A 19,726-nucleotide genomic window follows, 5' to 3' on the forward strand; every position below is an offset into this window, starting at 1 on the left:
TGTGTTCTCATTCAAAGATCACTCTGAAAGCTCCCTAGTCAATTTTCGCCACTGCCTGGTTAACATCGCATCCTGGATGTCTGCCAACAACTTGAAATTGAACGCTGACAAAACGGAGGTTCTTTTCTTCAATCAGAAATCGACCATCCCTGCCAACATCTGGTGGCCAGCTGAACTTAATCCTCCTCCGGAGCCAGTTTCGACTGCTCGAAATTTGGGTTTTCAATTTGATACACAGCTTTCTTGCAAAACACAAATTAATAAAGTCTCCTCCTCCTGCTTTGTAAAACTCCGTATGATAAAAAAAATCATCCCTTATCTACCTCTGGAGTCCCGCAGAACAGTGGTCCGTGCCTTAATAACATCTCATTTAGACTATGCAAACAGTCTTTACATTGGGGCGCCAGCGTTCCTCATTAATCGTTTGCAGATAGTACAGAACTCCGCTGCCAGGCTGATCTGTAACATCCCATATCGCCACTCGATTTCACCCTATTTGGCCAAACTGCACTGGTTACCAGTGAACTATCGCATTCAGTTTAAAGCCCTAGTTCTTGCTTTTAGAGCGCTTAATGGTCGAGGTCCTGCATATTTAAGGCAGAGACTCAGATTAACTCAGGCTCCCCGTAATCTGAGATCTAATCATCTTCACCTAATGTTCTGCCCACGATTCCGTCTGGCACGCATGGGAGGCAGGGCTTTTGCTGTAGCCACCTCCAGATTATGGAATCAATTACCGATGGAACTCAGATTTGCGACTTCTGAGCCTCTGTTTCGAAGACAACTGAAGACCTGGTTTTTCTCTCGCCTCTAGCTCCAATTTCCTCAGTTCTTCCTCCCTGACCGTCACATTCTCTTGTTGTCAGCGCCGGGACACCCCCGTTGGGGGTAGCTGAGCGCTCTATAAATTTCTAAATAAATAAAAATAAATAAATATAACAGATTTTAGTCACAATGTAAAGCATTTGTTCACGCCACATACTAATTTTAGGAATTGTAGTGTGTTCTAAGGTGATTGTGCCCTGTGAAAAATGCTGATCCTCTGCTGGAATTTTATGAACCATGTTTGATAAAAGCAGTTTTCCCTCATGATTTTCTAGTAGAGGTTATGAAAGGTGCTCCAGAAGTTAAAACGAGAACACTTTTGTTTATAAGTTCACACTTTCTATGGTGCTAGCTTTGAGGGCCACCAGGCTGAAAACCAGAGAGAAGTGCCTTTTCCAGTTAGGACAACTTTCATCTCTTCAGTGTCGAATTTCAGGCAGTTGGGTTTCATCCATTTTGCGACCTCGGAGAGCTAATGAAATTGTCATGGTCTTACCAGAGAGGGAGAGTATGAGCTGGGTGTTGTCTGGGAAAGCAATGATGCTGAGACCATGAGCGCAGATGATGTTGACTGGAGGGTTTATGCAATTGTTGACTCGCAAAGACTGGAGCTAGGAGCCTTGCAGATCAGGGTGGAAGCAGTGGGCGAGTGTGGGGCTAAGCTGGCTGGGTGCATACTGGGAGGAAGGAGGTTGTCCATTCTAGTTCTTGCTTGTGGATTCTGGTTTTATCGAGGCATTGGGTGAGGATGGGGTGGAAGGCAGTGTCAAAGAGAGTGAGAGTAGGATGAGTACCGCTGTGCCCCCTTTGACCATAATTAGTCAAATGTTCTAGGTGGCAGCGATGAGGGTGGTCTTCGTGATGTGGTTAGGTCTGAATCCAGATCGGAATGGGTCCATGAGGAGGCTGGCATTCAGGTGGTCAGCTACTATGTTGTTGATGGGCTTTGCTAGTACTTTGGCTAGGTAGGGGAGGAGGGATATGGGTCTGTAGTTAGCCTGTGTCTTTGGTTTCACCAACACATTTTTCAGGAGCGGTAAGATGGTGGCATGCTTCCAGGGATCCGCGAAGGTGGTGGTGGTGAGAGAGTCATTGAGGATTGGAGTCACAACTGTCAGGTCCTTTGGTGAAAATGAAGTGAGGGTAGGGATCTGAATGGGCCCTTGAGTGGATGGAGTATTGACGGGTGATGTCTGGAAAGTAGGTCAGGGTGGTTTCTGGGGTGTTCTTGCCATTAAGCTGAAGGATAGTGAGGATGGAGTGTTGCAGATGCAGTTGATTTTGTTGGTTAAGTAGGGGGAGAGCAGGATGCAGAGTTCCTGTGAGGGGGTGAAGGTCATGGAGTTTGCAGCAGGGGATGTGAGTTCCTTCACAATGGTGAAGATTTCTTTCAGGCATTTTGAGCATCTATGAATCTGTTCAGTGATTTCTTGGTGACTCTGAGTCACTGGTGGTAGATCTAGTGAGCTGATTTTTAGGTGTTGCTGTCACTGTTGTCGGTGTGGCTCTATCTGCATTTCAGTTGTTTGCAATGGGACTTGATGAGACAGAGGTCTTCCATTTATGAGCTTGTTGTTGTTTTGACCAAGATGTGGAGATGTTTTCTAGCAGCACCAGGGAGTCAGCACAGGAAGTGATCCTTGTGCAGAAGTTCATGATGGTGCTAGATGTGTCATCTTGTTGGCTGGGGCATCAAGATTAACACTCTGTGGTCCAAATTTCTTAGGGATCTTGTTTCAGTTGTACCTTGTGGTCTTGGTATGTAGTGTTCTGTTTTGGTTGGGCAGGTGCAGATGGAAGGGGCCAAACAGGTGGGCGTGTCCAACTGTGATGTCAGAGAAGTCGATGAATACAGGGTCAAGGAGGTGTTCAGCTATCTGGTTAGGGTTGCTCACTCATTGATTGAGTCCTAATAGGCTGAGGTCTACCGGGAGTTTGGTGGGATTGCAGTCAGTATGATCGTTTAGGTGATAATTGAGGTCACCCAGCATACTGCAGGAGTTGCAGGTGAGCAACAGCTGAGAGATGTTGTACGCTAGAGTGATGCAGAAATTGGATCTTGTTCCAGGTAGTCGGTAGAGAAGAGCCACTCTGAGGGTGGTGGGGCTTGAGGTGCTGAGTTTCAGGGCTATGTGTTGAAATGATCTTGGTAGGAGATGGTGAGTCCTCCACCGGGTTTGCTGGTTCTGTCCTGTCCTGCAATATTGTAGCCAGAAAGGATGTCGGTTCTGATGCAATTGTTGGCTTATGCCAGGTCTCGCTGAAGAACTGCAGGTCTGAAGAGAGGTCATACAGGAGGTACTCAGACTTCTAAAGCATGCTTGGTAAGCAAGCAGGTGTTTAGGATTAGGAAGGTGAGGGCAGGGTGTGTGTTATGTGTGGTGGTGTTTTGCGAAGTAAGAGGGTGCAGGGTGGTAGAAATGCAGAAGAAGCAGTAGGAAATATAGGAGAATACATTGCTCTGGTGGTGGAGGTCTAGGTAAAAAAAACGAATCCACGCACTTTGGTTCTTTAAAAACTTTACACCTATCACTCTTTTACCTGTTGTCTCAAAATGTTTTGAAAAATCATCAATACTCAACTCTCAGAGTTCTTGGAGACATCGAAACTTCTACATTCCACTCAATCGGATTTTAGATCATGCCATAGCATGGAAACTGCCTAATTGGTAATTACAGAATCTATTACAATGACCTTAGATCTTGGTCAATGTACCGCCTTTCTCTTATTAGACTTCTCAGCAGCTTATGATACTGTTTCCCACGATAATCTACTCCAACGCCTGGCTGCAATTGAGGTGGGAGGATTAGCACTGATATGGTTTAGTTTGTTTCTCAATCAAGAGAACAGGAAGTCTGGATGAAGCCACATTTTTCAGATGCTAAGACTCTTAAATGTGAAGTGCCTCAAGGGTCAGCACTAAGCACCACCCTATTCAACATTTATTCGTCCATGCTTGCTTTCTTAGTGGCATCTTATGGCATTAAAATCATCTCATAGGCAGATGATACTCAGTTACTGCTCTCCTATGAGGGTGATTCTGACTCAGCCAAGGAGAGCGTTTCAGCCTGTATGAAGGCAGTTATTAATTGGCTCAGATCTAATAATCTGCAAAGCAATCCAGACAAGACAGAACTATTTCTTTGTGGCCCCAACCCGCTACCTGGATGAACGTGATGTTGGTCGAGGGACTGTCAGACTTCCCCTCTCCCCCAAGGAGGTTGCTTGGAATCTGGGGGTGCTGTCTGATGGTCATTTTTTTTAAGGCCCAAGTTTCCTATGTAGTGAAATCATGTTTTTGGATATTAAAAATGCTGATGAAGGTCCTGGCCTTTCCCCCTTGGTTAGCACAGAAAATAGTTCTCCTGGTGCTGATTTTATCCAGGTTGGACTATTCTAATGTTTTTTATCTAAGTTTACCAGAGTACTTAATTCAATGACTGCAAGTAGTGCAGAACATGCAGCCCAACCTTTGATTAAGATCACCAGCCAGACCTCCATGTCCCTGTACCTAAAACAGGTTCATTGGCTTCCAGTTGGCAAGAAAATTGCATTTAAGGCTCTAGTGTTTGCTTACTGGGTCCTCCATGGAAAGGGGACCAATTATCTCAATGCCAGGATTTGGCACTATTGTCCTCTCAAGGGTTTGTGATCAGAGACACATGGCTGGCAGTGGTCTCTGATTTTAAAAGGCAGTTTTGTAATCAGCTTCCACTACAATTTAGGAATATGCCTAATGAAACTTTCTTTCATAAGCTTTTAAAACCTATTTGTTTAGCCTATAACTCTGTGTCCCTGAACTGTATTTGCCTTAGCACTCCGAAACTCTCTGAGTAGCTGCACACTTTACAAATATGGTCATTCATTAATTCAAAGAAACCATTGAAAACATTATATTAAATAAGGAATGGAAAGGGTTTGGGTCCTTCACAGGGAAACATTTATTTAGCCAGAAAAACAACACTGAATGCCATGTTAGTTATCCTGAATGATTTATCCATTTTTGTTGAATATATGGAATTGAAGTATCATGGTACACATGATGTTTTTTCTGTTTCTAATTCTCTGCCATGTATTTCTACTGTTGAACTAAGGAAGTATGAGATCCAAGCAAACAAGACGCTTGTATCGGGTTAGGCTGGATTTCAAGCTTACACAGGAACTACAAATCATGCATCCTGTCTTTATATATTAAATATGAAATATGTTGCGTGAAACCGAGGAAGGCTTCCTCAAACTAAAGGCTGCTTTTAATAGTATTGGTTAGTTTCTCCTTATGAGTACTCTTTTCACTTTTACCGATAGTAGGGGAGTAAGCCATCAATCAACTTTACTTTTCTAATCAAGCATCTATACACTTTGAAAGTGTTGGGGAATGGATGAGATCTTCTAAAGTTACCAAATAAGTTTGACATGGTATTTTACTTGGTCATCATCTTTTTCAGAATGTTATTCATGACTAGGAGTCATGCTTAAAGGTGCAGTACATTGATTGCCCAATTGAAAATTGAATATTGGTTCCCTGCCTTGTTTATGCTATTGATGTTGTCCTTCTTGCAAGAACAGAAAATGCTTTAAACAAATCTCTTTGTCCCTTTACAAATTATAGTAGCTGCAAATGCTTAGATCCGAGTATTGCCAAATTGCCAAATGTAAGGTTATCTCTGGAAATTATTTAAAATAAATGCTGTTGTACTGCAATTAGTTTTTGAGGTTGATGTGTGCAGCCTTGCCTTACTCCATATCTATCAGGCCATTCAAAGTCAGCCAAAGTGGCTTTGCGTGGCCTCATAAATATGATTTTGTGGTTTGCACCACTGGAGAGTCACAAAAAGTGAAGCTTCACTGGTGCAATGGGCTCTTAAATATGCTCCAGAATCTCTGTCTTGAAGATGTTTACACAATATGCTGAAAATCATGAAAATTCGGAAAAGATTTCAAACAGTTCTTGGAGCACCCCCCTCTCAGGTGCAAGATATACCACAAGGTCATCCACATATAATTCAAGTTGCGAAATCCCAAAAGCTGCCATCTTTACTCCTCCGCTCTGATGAATATGCCAAGCAAGGTGCTCCATAAAAAGAGCAAAAATCGTTGGGAACAGAGGGCAATCCTGTTTAGTGCCCCTGAAGTTTTGAAAATAATTCAAAATCTTACCATTAAGAGATATTGCTATGGATGCTCACTGATACAGTCCTGCAAGTGACCTTGTGAGCTGGGATGGCAACCCCCTGACTTCCGTTACAGAAAACAAGAAATCACAACTCTTACAATCAAAAGCTTTTTCTGCGTCAATAAACAAAACCACTTCAGGGGTTTTAGTAAGGTTGAAATAATCAATTGCTTCTGATAAATGCTGTGTAATGTAGTAAAGTTGATGGCCAGTCGTAAACCCAGATTGGTCTTTCCCAATTAAAAATGGCAGCCTTGTGGATAAAAGTTGAATCAAAATGTATAAATTCGAGTTCACCAGTGTAATTGGTTGCCACAAGTTTTTACTTTCTGGTTCTTTATTATTCTTGGCAAAGCATGTAAGCAAGCAACTTTTTCTTAAAGGAGGGTGGGAGAGAACCTGTTGTTTAATCTGGCTGTCACAGGGCCTTTCACCTCTGAGAACAAAGCCTGGTGCCACTCTGCAGGAAACCCATCCTCCCTTGGAGCCTTTCCTCTTAACAAGGTTGTAAGAGCTGGCTCTACTTCTGCTGATGATATAGGACGAACAAGACTGAGAGCTGTAGAACTTGACAACTTTGATAGGGAGATAACCATCTAAAAAATCTAAGCATTTCTCTGTTATCAGAAGGTGAGTCATCTGCATAAATAGCTGCAAAATGATGACAAAACACCCCCTCAATTAGCAAGGCTTCCCTCACCAAGGAACCCGTTAGTGAGTCCTAAATTATATCTACCATCTTTTTAACTTGACGGGTTCTGAAAACGTATCAGCCAAAATCTGTCAGGTATCTGGGTATAAGGGTATCAGAAAATTATGAGGATCTGTCTAATCTAAATTATTCAACCTTGCTCGGTAATATTAAGGTTTTGTTGGAACGGTGGGGGAAGATGCCCATGAATTGATATGGAGAGGTTGTCTCTATTGAGTGATCACGGTGGGTTAGTCCTACCAAGTTTTAGAATGTATTATCTAGCCGCCCATTTGCTGAATTATGCCAGGCATGCAGTTTTAGTCAAGTGCAAAACTTCTGATAATTCTTTTCCTTGTGCCATGGTTGAAGGAATTTCATTTTACTTAGTCTTGAAGGAATTTCATTTTGCTTAGACTCCAATATTCCCTTGGAAAAGAACCTGAAAAAGGTTAAGTACTGTATGCTTTTGGCCTGTAGAACTAAGCAAAAGCAACTTTTTGGGTGGTTACTACTTCCAAATATTCACAAGAGAGTTCTGCTAAGTGCTTTTCCTCTGGGTAGTTGCTAGAAGTAGTTTCGTTACTGGAAAAATGTAATCTTAGGAAAGTTGTGGATTGGATGGTGAATGGGCACTGATTCCATGGGAAAATGTTCATTTCCTTTTTCTGATATTCTGGAGGCAGAATAAGTTGGTATATTATCACATTACATCCAATTTAAAGAAACTCAAACCACTGCATAATTAAAACAACTCAGCAAGTAGTTGTGGCTCTTTTTATCATGTGCAGGTCTATACAAAACAGACCCAATGGGTAAAATGGCTGAATTTAGAGGGAGACAGCTTCCAGGCACAGTTCTGAATTGTGAAAACCGAATTGTCACCAGAGAATCGGGCGAATTTAACTCAGGCCCAGTAGTTGGAAGCTTCTGTCCTTAACTCCAAAGTTTTATGTGGCCCTCATTTTGATAAAATGCAATTATATGCCCAATGGATAGAATATTTTACTCCATCTTTATTACATAAATGAAACATTATTTGATCAACGTCCCAGAAGCCCTGATGCCCTGATTCCCTGAATCGGGCACCTGGATTTATATTATTTGGGAATGTAAAAGTTTTCATACCTTTTGAGAAGATATGTTGAGAGGGTTGTGGGTTTCTTTAGAGAAATGTTATTCAGTGGATGTGAATGCTGTTTTGCTGGACTGCTCAAAGTACTTAGGTATCCACACAGTTTCAGCCATGTGTTGGTGGTATATTGCAATCGACTATTACGGCACTATGTAAATCTGTGGTACCACCTAGGCTGCAAATATGTCTAGAAAAGATTAATAAGGTGTTTTTAAAGGAGCAGCTCTATGCAAAACGAGTTGGCAAAGATGGAAGCGTTGCAAGAATTTGAAAATACTCTGCCCCATTTGTACAGGCTTCACCACACACTCATTGACCGACTACACCAGATTAGAATAAGATGGATGGCATCCTTCCTCATCTGACACACCCACAGAGTACGCCCCCCTCCCTTCACCTTGCAATGCAAGCACACCATCTGTGGCGTACCTCAAGCTTCATCCTTTAGTCCAACCCTTTTCAACATCTACATGACACCACTCGCAGACCACTGTCAGATAGCACTACATCAAAATCATCTCATACACCAATGAAACCCAGCTTGTTCTCTTGATCTCAGCAGACCCCACCTCAACGAAGACCAACTTTTACAACTGTATGAAGAACATCTCGGTCTAAATAAAGCTCAACGTGGACAGACTGAAGTTCTGATCTTTGGCAGACACACCGCCCTCTGGAATGACTCCTGGTGGCTGGCGGAGATCTGACTCACCCCCATGCCAAAAGACCATGCACACAAACTCAGCATTATCCTGGACCTCTCCATGAAAAGTCAGGTCAATGCCACTTCCTTAGCCTGCTTCTACACACTCTGAATGCTCTGTGAAGTCTTCAGGTGGTTCACCATCATTACCAGGAAAATGGTGACGCAGGCCCTTAATACCAGCCGAATAGACTAGGGCAATGCACTCCCTACTGTACCACACATATAGTTCAAACAGTTGAACCTGTTGCACTTCTCTCCCAATACTAGCTGTTGTGTGGTATTACTGCAAAGCAGGAAGAATCTTTACAAGCACAGTGATGGAATGGTGCTTGCAAAGAGCCAATGCGTTTCATTCAAATTTGCTTGAACTTTCTCAGGGCTTATACCTGTATGCCATCAATCCTCTATATGAACGAAACGCATTGGCAGGATGATTTTAATCTTTGGATTTTTCAAATCTGAGAATTGGCTGTGAATAAAGCAAGAATATCTTTTCTAATGGACTCAGAGACTCATTGTATTGTTCCTGTACGGGTGCACCATTCCATATTTGTGCTTGTCAACACTCTCTGCAGGCACCACCACCAAACTCATGCAAAGACTTCAGATGATCCAGAACGCAGCTGCCAGACTGATCATCAGCTTGCCCAAGAGGACTCACATCACTCAGCACCTGCAAGACATCCACTGGCTTCCAGGCAAGAAGAGATGCCATTTCAAGCTTATGACCCATGCCTACAAAGCCCTCCACAACAAAGGACCTACGTACATGAACCACCACTTGCATTTCCACTGACCGACCAAGAACCTCTGCTTGGCACTCCTTGCACTTACACAGAACCACGTATCCACCACTCAAGTTTGGAGGATGCGACTTCATCACCTCACTGCCAATGCCTAGAAATCCCTCCCTGTTCACCTCCCAACCTCACCCACGCTGACCCACTTCAGGAAGGGACTCAAGACCTGGATTTTCTACTGAGACCTGCAGCACAGCATTTGGATAACCTCTAGGGTGATATCCCTTGCTATACAAGGACTACTTGATTGATTGATTGATTAAAACAATGGAAATAAGCATACAGGAGCTGGGAAAGGGTTGGACGTAACTGCCCTCAGCATGGGTTAGTAAAAATGTGCACTTTGAGATACATATGTAAGTTGCTATTTTCGCACTCAGCACTTTGCACTGAGCACTTTGGACCTGTACATTGGGCACTTCAGTAAAATAAGTTTTGCATTTCACACTCTAAGACTGTATATTAGCTTTATGTATGAAAGAATAGTAATGCTAGAAATAATGTATCCACCATTTTAACATGTATTTGTTCCTATTTACACCCCCCCCCCTCGTTTGCCGTTTGCACTTGCACTCTATACTCTGAAGATTGTATTCATGGTGAATTGAATAACAATTTATTAGAGTGTATGCACTAAGATGTAATGTGGGAATTGTGTGACTATGTAAGAAACCAAAATTAAGAAAAAAGAAAGGAAAATAACTCAACTTCGATGAGAAATTACCTTCAGGTTTTGATGTCACAATGCCTGCTGCCAGAACCAGCAGTCGAGTTAAAAGGTTGCTCAGGTCACGCAGCATAACTGAAGCGGCTGTTTAAAGCAACAAGAACAGGACATTGCTTTTCTTTCTTCTGTGTTATTTTAATAGCTTACAATGACATGCAGGAGGAATATATTTATTTTTTGCATTCCTTAGCTAGAGAAAAGCAAGAATCTTTCTACATGTTTGTAACATTACAAGCTACTGCAGCATTGAACAAAAAAGACTTTTATTGAACTGTTTCTAATATCTGTTTGCAAAAAATATCTAACAGGTATTTCCCTATCTGCAATTTGTACATAAGATTCTATCAGAGTGTATTACCCATAGAGAGCTTTGAATCCAGAAGGTCATTTTAAACTTATAGTAACTCTTTTTGTTCACAGAGTTCGTAACATTGACATTCTCTTTATTTTGTTATGTTCCCTTTATTAAACATTTTGAAATGAAATTGGCCAAAACCATTTTCTGTTAAACTTAATGACAGGCAAAGAAGAGAGGCAGTTTATTTTTTTTTTTATATTTATTGATAGGAACGGACATGGGAGAAAAGTCACTCTCTGTTTGGCTTTATGAACTTACTTGTTCAGGACTACTTAGTTTGACTGTGTTTTTTTTGTTTATGTGTGTTAAGTGAACATACACCATATAATTCCCATGGGGGTTTCGTAATTTGAAAGCCCTTGCACTTTAACAGCAGAAGCTGTCTGTCTATATATTCTTAAACTCTTACATTTTGTACATTATTGTGAAACACTGTATTTATTCGTCGTATGCTTTTTGTAAATTATGTGATTCTCTGTTTTAAAATCTTTTGCACCATTTTATTTTTACGAAATAAATAGTTACTGAAACTGAAATAATAATCTGGAACATTTGGTCTGTCTAGTACACACACACTTGAGTGTTGACTGTAGTGTTGATACTACAGTCAACACTGATGGGAGTTGAAATTGTGGACTGCATGTACCATGATGCAAAGCAACAGACATTTCTGGGATTTGATGCAGTGTCCAGCCACAGCCTTTTCCCTGCCCAAACTGATTTTCATGACCTCCTGTCCACATATCACACATGCCTAAGGTTCCTTTTTGTAGAAATTGCATTCTGGCCCATTGATTACACTTCATCCAACCTGAGCCGGAGAGTAAGGCTCGAGCCAGAGAGTACGGCCCAGGTGCAGAGAATACGTCCCGGGTGCAGAGAGTACAGCTCAAGCCGCAGATTCCGACCCGACTGAGGACATAAAGATACAACTTGTAAATGACCTCTGTGAATACCAAAAATTGAAAAGTTAGACATTTGTCTCAAATTGCCTTTGTGAATTGGGCCCACAGTCTCCATGATGGGATGAATGTGTTGCGCAGTGTTACTTTGGTTTTAATTTTGTGTTTTAGGAAGAAAAACAGATTCACAAAGGTAAAATTAGACAAAAGTCTAAGCTTATGACTGTTGGTATTCACAAAGGACATTTGCTACTCGTAAATGCCCTTTGTGAACACTGGATGTCATAAAGTTCCACTTTTTGTATTCACAAAGGGCATTTATGGGTAATAAATGCCCTTTGTGAATACCAAAAGTTGTAAAGTTAAACTTTCGTCTCATTTTACCCATGTGAATTAGGCCCGAAGTGTTTATCTTGAATTGTGCTGCTTTGCAGGTATTTGGGTGTGTTATTCCTGAGTCTGTGGCCTCACTAATGTTTTTGACTATGATTTAGTAAATGCCCATGTGCTAAGTGTTGAATTTCTCTGTGTGGGGTTCCACTGAAGTTAGCTGACATGAACACTCTAAGGAGAACATCGCATCTTGTGATGAAAGAAAGTTCAAGCCAATCCGCCTATAAGGGAATGAAATTGTATTTACCTAGAAGAATCGCGGTCTCATTTTGAGAATATGTTATATTCAATCCTAACACTGGTGACAGAAAACCAAACGTTAAAAGGAAAAACCGTACAATGAAAGCAATAAAAAGGAAGACCCTAAGGACCTGGACCTCAAAAAGGGTGAATCAATATATATGATATAGGCGATATGATATAGCATGACTATTAATCCTTGAAAATGAGAAAAAAGGAGTAGCTTGATGGAGACAGCAGCTGAGGTGACTACGCTAATATTCTGCAGAAAAATTGCTGAAGTTCTGGAGAGTCTTAAGAACAATTTGGGGGTAAATGTAACAAAAGAATCTTAGTTATCCTTTTTCATTGGAGGTTTAAGCACAGCACGATACGTAAGCAGCAAGTTTGGAACCAGTGTGCCCGATGCCAGGGCTAGAACGATATAGAGAGAACTCAAAGAAAAAAACAATTATGCAGATATTTTCACGGAATGTACAGGGTTGGGTCCAAAGCCCTTACTGATCCCCCTGCCCCAAAGTCTTCAAACAGCTACCCAGCATTTATTCATCTATATTTGTCCTCTAGCTTGGAGAGGTTTTAGTTGTTAAATTATGCCCCTCATCATCACTGAATCTTGTATGAATACCTTTATACAAGAAAGGCTCCAGAAACAATTCAAGGTCATACAGTCCCTTAAATATTCTTGATATAGACAGTAAACTATGTTCTATGTTCTAAAATAACCTTAAAGGCAGTGGAAGAATTGGTGGATGAGGAAGATATACTGAACCCATTTCAAGGGGTATTTTGGTGAGGAATATCCACCAGTGACCATCATGCACAAATATAATTCAATGTAACGTATATAATATTATGTGGCATTTCTGGGTATCACCTCAGTCTTCAAAATGGTTTTTGTCTATTGTCATATTGTAATCATTCGTAACTACTATTCAAGAGAGAGTGAGCCAAAAGGGGAGGCTGAGTAAAACTGAGGTGTTTATTACCGCTACTCTTGTTCTCTGTATACACAAATGAGGTATATAGAGAAGCCATAGCTGCAACACAAGACATTCCAGCCCTAAAGGGTTTTCAGATACCAGCTTAATGATATGAAGTTGGCTCCATTTTAATTACTTGACAAACTCAGCTATTTGTTAAAAAGCACTTCTGATCTACATACGGATTGAACAGCAACAGTAGGATATCAAAGATTATGGTCTTTAGTAAACGAAGGAGGCCTACCAAGATTTTTATGTTGGGGTCACTAATTTGGAGAAAGTGCTCTCTTTCCAGGTACTAGGTATAACATTGTCCAGTAGCATGAGCTAGGAAGATCATATCAATAAAGCGACACCGAAATATAAAGCTTCATTCAGTGCTTATCTCTTGTTTGTCTGAATGCATGATAAAGGGTTCTTTTCACAGTGAGGACCAAATCGAAGTACATTTATTTGTGAAAAGAGGAAGCTACTAAGGGTGATCTAGGTTCTGGTGTTTTGGGACCAACTCAAGTCAGTATATTTCAGAAGTGTGTGTGTTGAGGCTAAAAAAACATTTATGGCTAGGCAAACAGGGTGGAGTTGTAAGACCCTAGGACAATATTATGACCAGGACTATATGGGCATGGATGACGCCTCACAATACCCTCAGTCTTACTGGCTGAATCTCACATACAAAGAAGACTGTTTGCATTGGCCAGAAAAGGTGAACTCCCAGTTAGTACATTGTTTAAAAGAAAAATATACCCAGGTCTGAAATTTGCATCTATGGGCAGAAAGAGAGTCCCACTTTGTTTTTCCCTGCCCTCTGTACTTCTCAAAAAGAGCAGAGACTATTGAGTGGTTTGTTGCTAGGGAGGCACTTAAAGCAGAGTGGGAGGTTTTCTTCAATTTATTTTGGGACACATTTGATGTAAAACCAGACAGATGACACACAATCTGACAGAGAACCAGTAAATAAATGAAGTTCATTACTGGCAATGTGGCACCCGTTGTTGAGTGGAGGGTTGTGTGTTTCCAGCACAGAAATGGATTGGCCATGTTGTAAGTGATCCCAGAAGGGAAATAAATGGAAACATTCTACATAGATTAATTACAGATTTATGAATATGGCCAAGTGATCTTCATTAAGGAGGGATCACTGCATAAGCAGCATTGGTGATACTAAACAGATATGCTGTAGGAGTCTCATGTAGGGAAACACTCTGCTATGTCACATTTCAGTGAAAAATCAGCAACATGGGACTCTTTTTTTCAACTTAAAATATTGTTTTAATGGTTGTGAGAAAATCCCTCATTTTGAGTGATCACCCCACATTTATGCTGACTGGTAATGCTGGCTCTTGAACGTGTCACCATAGAATGCTACTGTCCAGTTCCCAGTGTATGTCCTCTGACTCCTAAAACATGGTAAAATGCCTAACCCCCAACTCGAATATGTAACTCTAAGTAAGGCCATTGTATATCATGCAAGAAAGGAAAAGCACCCATGGCATTGGAAGTTAAATATTACATGCGGACTGCAGCAAGTTGTGTGCCATCCACTAGCCTGACAAAGAAAGCATGCCTTCAGGCCTACTTGAGTAGCCTGACTGCAGCAACTTTTAAAGTTGGAGGAAAATCTGTCTAAGTAACACCTTGTCAGGGGGTCCCCACCTGCCATGAGCCGGGGGAGGACTTTAATCCCTGTTCGTTTCCGCCCCGACTGCAGGACAGACATGGTCCCTTTAAGACAGACCGGACAGTCCCGGAGGAGGGAACCCCGCCTCTGACGTCTCCGGCCGTCCTCCAATCAGATGCCTCATTGCCGTTCAAAGGACAACGTCACGGAGAACACAGCGCGACGCAGCCAGGAGAGGAGAAGTCGTCCAGAGCAGATACGGAAGTACTTCTGAGCCAGGAATCGGAGGAAGTCGGAGCCTTGCCGCCACCGGAGGAGAGAGACGGTCCCGAGGATTCGGCGTCCCAGGAGAAGAAAAAGCCGGGAGGCCAACGAGACCACGCTCCGCCCCGCCACACTTCTGGAGAAGTGTGGCACCACAAGGTACGAGCCAGATTACGGGGACTCGTATTCCCACCGGGAGGGAACAAGTAGGGGTGGGTGACGGTGGTTACGGGACAGTCGGGTGGGATTTTCAGTATAGGAGAAAGCTCACCTCCCCTACACGGGTACGGGTACGTCACTTCCCCTCCTCCTCCTTTTCACGTTCGGTATTCCCGACATTGGATATAACCCCCAACTTCTCTTTCCTTTCTCCCCGAGAGACACCTCTGGACCCCTCTCAACCTCAAGTCGGAAACGTCCCGGGCTGAGAAGAAGAACGACCAAACCAGACTACTAAGAGCTCCCCGAGAACTCCGGCTTCGTCACAGACGGTTCCTTGGGCGAACACTTTCTTTCTTTCTTTGAGCTGGACCTACGTTAATAAAAGTCCAGATCCTTTGAACCCACTGCTGTATCCTGGTCCTTATGTTGTCTTGAAGTGCGACCCTCCATCACTTCTTACAAGTGGCGAGCCAGATAGGAGATAACAACGACCATCCTCTGATACAAGATGGAAAACCTCATTCAACAAATGAAGGAAGGCCAGGATAAACTCGAGTGGGCAATCGGACAAACCTCCACTCAAGCTGAAGCCGACCGCACAGCCTTTACCACTGCCATACAGACTCAGGCCGCTAGCCTCTTGAAGCTGGCAGAGGGTCAGAACCAACTCATGGCAGCGCTAGGACAAGGGAGAACCGTGCCCCTCTCCCAGGAACGGTTGTCCCTCTACAGAAGTTCACTCAAGGGGAGGATCCTTTGGCTTTCTTTTTGAACTTCGAAAGGGCCGCTAGGGCCAGCGCTTGGCCCGATGAGAGGTGGCCTTTCTATCTTGCCCCTCTATTAACAGGGGAGGCGCAAGCCGCGTATCAGATAGTTAACAAGGACGGTACTTCGGGTTCTGCTCTGGTGAAACAGTATATACTCGACCGTCTAGGGGTAGATGAAGAGACACATCGACTCAAGTTCCGCCAAGAACGCGGCTCCCCAGGAGACCTTCCCAAGACTCTATTCTTTAAATTAAAGTCAGCCGCTGACCTGTGGCTCAAACCCCAGGAGGGTAATATGGAAGAGGTGATGAATAAAATTTACCTCGAGCAGTTTTTGGAAGCATTACCTTATGGGACACAACGGTGGTTAAAACAGCATGCTGGCTTAACGCTTGAACATGCTGTTGAGATGGCTACATCTTATGCGAGGGCCCAGGGACGACCCCCTATAAGAGAACTCGAGAGAACCACTAAGACCATCCCGGGCAAACCGGAAAAGAAATATATGAAGCCTCCTTTAGAGCCTTACCGACCACGCCCCCTCAAACCGGACGTCCAACCCAACTCTGGTCCGCAATGCTATGACTGTGGGGAGTGGGGACATATATCAAGGTATTGCCGAAAAAGAAAAGAAAAGGAAGAAGAACCTATGGACGTGAGCTACGCCCCCTATTCTCTTCTATACGCCCAAGAAACAGGCCCCATCTTCTATGTGAGTGTGAATATATATGGGAAAATGGTTCGCGCGTTACTTGATTCAGGATGCAGGCATTCGGTGGTTAGAAAGGAATTGGTCCCCCCCTCATGCCTTATAATGGGGAAACAGGTTCACATAAAATGCGTACATGGGGATGTAAGGGAATATCCCATAGCTAATATCGCCATCTGCACTGCCGCAGGCACCCGAACCGAAGTAGTCGTTGGGGTTTTACCTACTCTACCAGAACCCGTGATCATAGGTACCGACAATCCGGGCTTCATCGCTCTCATGTCTGATGCCTTGCAGGGCACTTCCCATACCAACCTTCTTGCTTCCAAGCCATGGGCTAGGGATACCCATTTTAGGACTGCTCAACTAAACGACTCCTCGCTTACTAATGCTTGGCATATTGCCCGTTCAGGTCAGGACCCTATAACAGTCACCTATCCCACCTTTATTGAAAAAAACGGGTTGTTATATAGGGTAGCCAAACCCGATGCAGTGCCCCAACTCCTGGTACCTGTTGCCTTTAGGGACCAAATACTTTTCTTTGCACATGCGCACTTACTGGCAGGACATTCAGGGGTAGAAAAAACCGGGAAGGCCATTTTGCAACAATTCTTTTGGCCAGGGGTCTATGCACAAATACAATGGTACTGTCAAGAATGTCAGATCTGTCAACGAAGAAACCCCTATCAGACCCCCCAGGATTTCGCGATTTCGCGATTTGCAAAAAAATCGCGAAATCGGCACTTTTGTAAAAATGCCGCGATTTTTACAAAAGTGCCCGCGAAATCCTGGCATCCTGGCGGCATCCCACCCCCATCCAGCAGCAGACAGCAGATCACGCGCCTCTCTTCCTCTTCTATTGTTCTATTGGGCCAGTGGCTCTTGCCACGGGTCCAATAGACCAATAGAAGGGGGTTAAGGGGGGGTCCTCACAGCAGGCAGTGCTGACGACTCGATGACGACGAGACTCACCTGGTCTGGAGCGGCGCTGCTGGTCTGGATCGTCATTGTATCGTTGTCTGGCTGGTGGTGGATCGTCGTCGTCTCGGGAGGCCCAGAGGCCCAGGTAAGCTGCTGTGAGCTGGGAGGCGTCTCTCGCCCTTAACATTTGCTTCCACAGGCAATAAAAGTGAAGGATCGACCCGTGCTGGCCGCCGCTGCAGAAGGGCTATAGATTGTATATAGTTATACGTTGCACTCTGATTCAGGGCCGGCTTTAGGGTGCTGGCTTCCTGGGGGCTCCGTCAATTAAAGTTTATTAAGCTTTTGAAGCACCTGCCGCAGCGTTTCTTTCCGCGGGCAATGGCCAGGCCTCACATAAATGTCAAGATAACTCCTGTGATTAATTATCTTCCTGGATAGAGATCAGCATTTTGTGTAGTTCAGGGTTTGACTTGGGTGAAGTTAGTGCAGAGGGTTAATGTGCCTGCTGCAAAGAACGTGTACCAAGTAGATTACAGAATGCGTAGGATGTAAACAGATCAGCAGGTTACTGCTTTCAAAAGAGACATCCTTTTGTTACTTGCAATTTATAACTTAAAGTCCTAATATAGAACAGCGAGCTATTACCTTTCATCCCAGAACTGCATACACACCGCAAAGTATACATTATTAGAACATTGATTGATCCACTTATTTTAACTTTACAAATATCTTTAAAATATCTGTGTGTATATAAACATGCACCTGACCCATTAAGGCTACCTGACCAGCATGTAAACCCCCCACTTTTAATCAGCATCACCACAAAAGGCCCTAAGCCATGCCCATTTCTTATAGCCATTTACAAAAACCTAAGGCCTACCAACAGGTCTGGCGCGCTACCCACCCTTGCAAAAAGGGTTTCTTTGGGTAGAAATCGATTCTTTTTATTAAACAAAACTCCCAACTATGCTGTTTCTTTTTCGACTCTGCGTTTGTGCTTTCTCCGCACCAAGCACTCGTAAACTATACTGCCTACGAGTATGGATGACATGTGACTCCTACACTTTTAGTCCTTTGGCTTATGTAACATTTCCTATACACTGATTTACACACGTATGATTGATTGTCTCTGTGTGATGTAAAGTGCTCGGACACCCTACACTGGTATGAGTGGCGCTATATAACTCATTCAATGCATCTGAGAGAGTGTGGTTATGGTGACTTGATCACTGTTAAAGGGTGCTAGTGAAATAATCTTACACATTTTATGATTTTATAATATATAATTCCACTTATATCTCTCTTTTTTTTCATTTTTATCCCTTATGCCCACACAGGGAGGGCAGGTAGGATAATGTTAGCCTCGGTGTCTTAAATAGAATTCAGATTCTCATGGCACTTTATTTGGAAAATCGCCATTTCATTACAAGACGGAGATTATCATGCATGCTGGTAGCCCCGCATTCTTTTAGAGCATAATTTAACAATGGAATTGGGCCCTTCAGCATCTACAAAATTATTTTGTCAGCCAGACGACGGTCCCTCTCAGAGCAATCCATCCGGGCATTATTGTTCCTGCATTATAATCAGCAGCACAATATTGGGCTGCATTTGGACTGCTCAGAAGAACTACAAGATTAACACGACAAGCATACAGGTACCCTGGGCATTTATTCAGTAACAGGTTTATGTCCTATTTGTAGTCTTGAAGACAAACAAAGTCTCTACATTGTAAATAAACCAAATATACATAGCTTCATGGTGTTAAATAACTCAAAAAACAAAGAGATCTGTGTTTGTTGTAGGATAAACTGCCAAATAAAACGCCGCTAAATTGCCGCTAAATTCCCATATTTGTGCCGCTAAATTTCCATATTTGTGCCGCTAAATTTGCTAATCCATGCCGCTATATCCTGGGGGGTCTGCCCTATGTTCCACCTCCAGTACCTTTGAACCCATTACCGATCATAGGTAAACCTTTTGATAGGATAGGCATGGACCTTATAGGTCCCTTACCGAAATCAGCTAGGGGCCACCTGTATGCATTGGTCTTAGTAGACTATGCAACTCGATACCCTGAGGCCTTTCCCCTCCGGGCGGCTACATCGAGAGCAATCGCCCAAAAACTCGTCGAGGTCTTCGCTAGGATGGGCTTTCCTCGCGAAATCATTACCGACCAAGGAACACCTTTTGTCTCACGCTTAATGACCCAGGTCTGTAAACAACTCCAAATCACCCACATAAAAACCTCTGTCTACCATCCCCAGACGGATGGTTTGGTCGAACGCTATAATGGGAGCTTAAAACTCACCCTAAAGAAACTTCTATCTGGGGATGATAAAAACT

This window comes from Triturus cristatus, chromosome 9, assembly GCF_964204655.1.
Source record: "Triturus cristatus chromosome 9, aTriCri1.1, whole genome shotgun sequence".
NCBI lineage: Eukaryota > Metazoa > Chordata > Amphibia > Caudata > Salamandridae > Triturus > Triturus cristatus.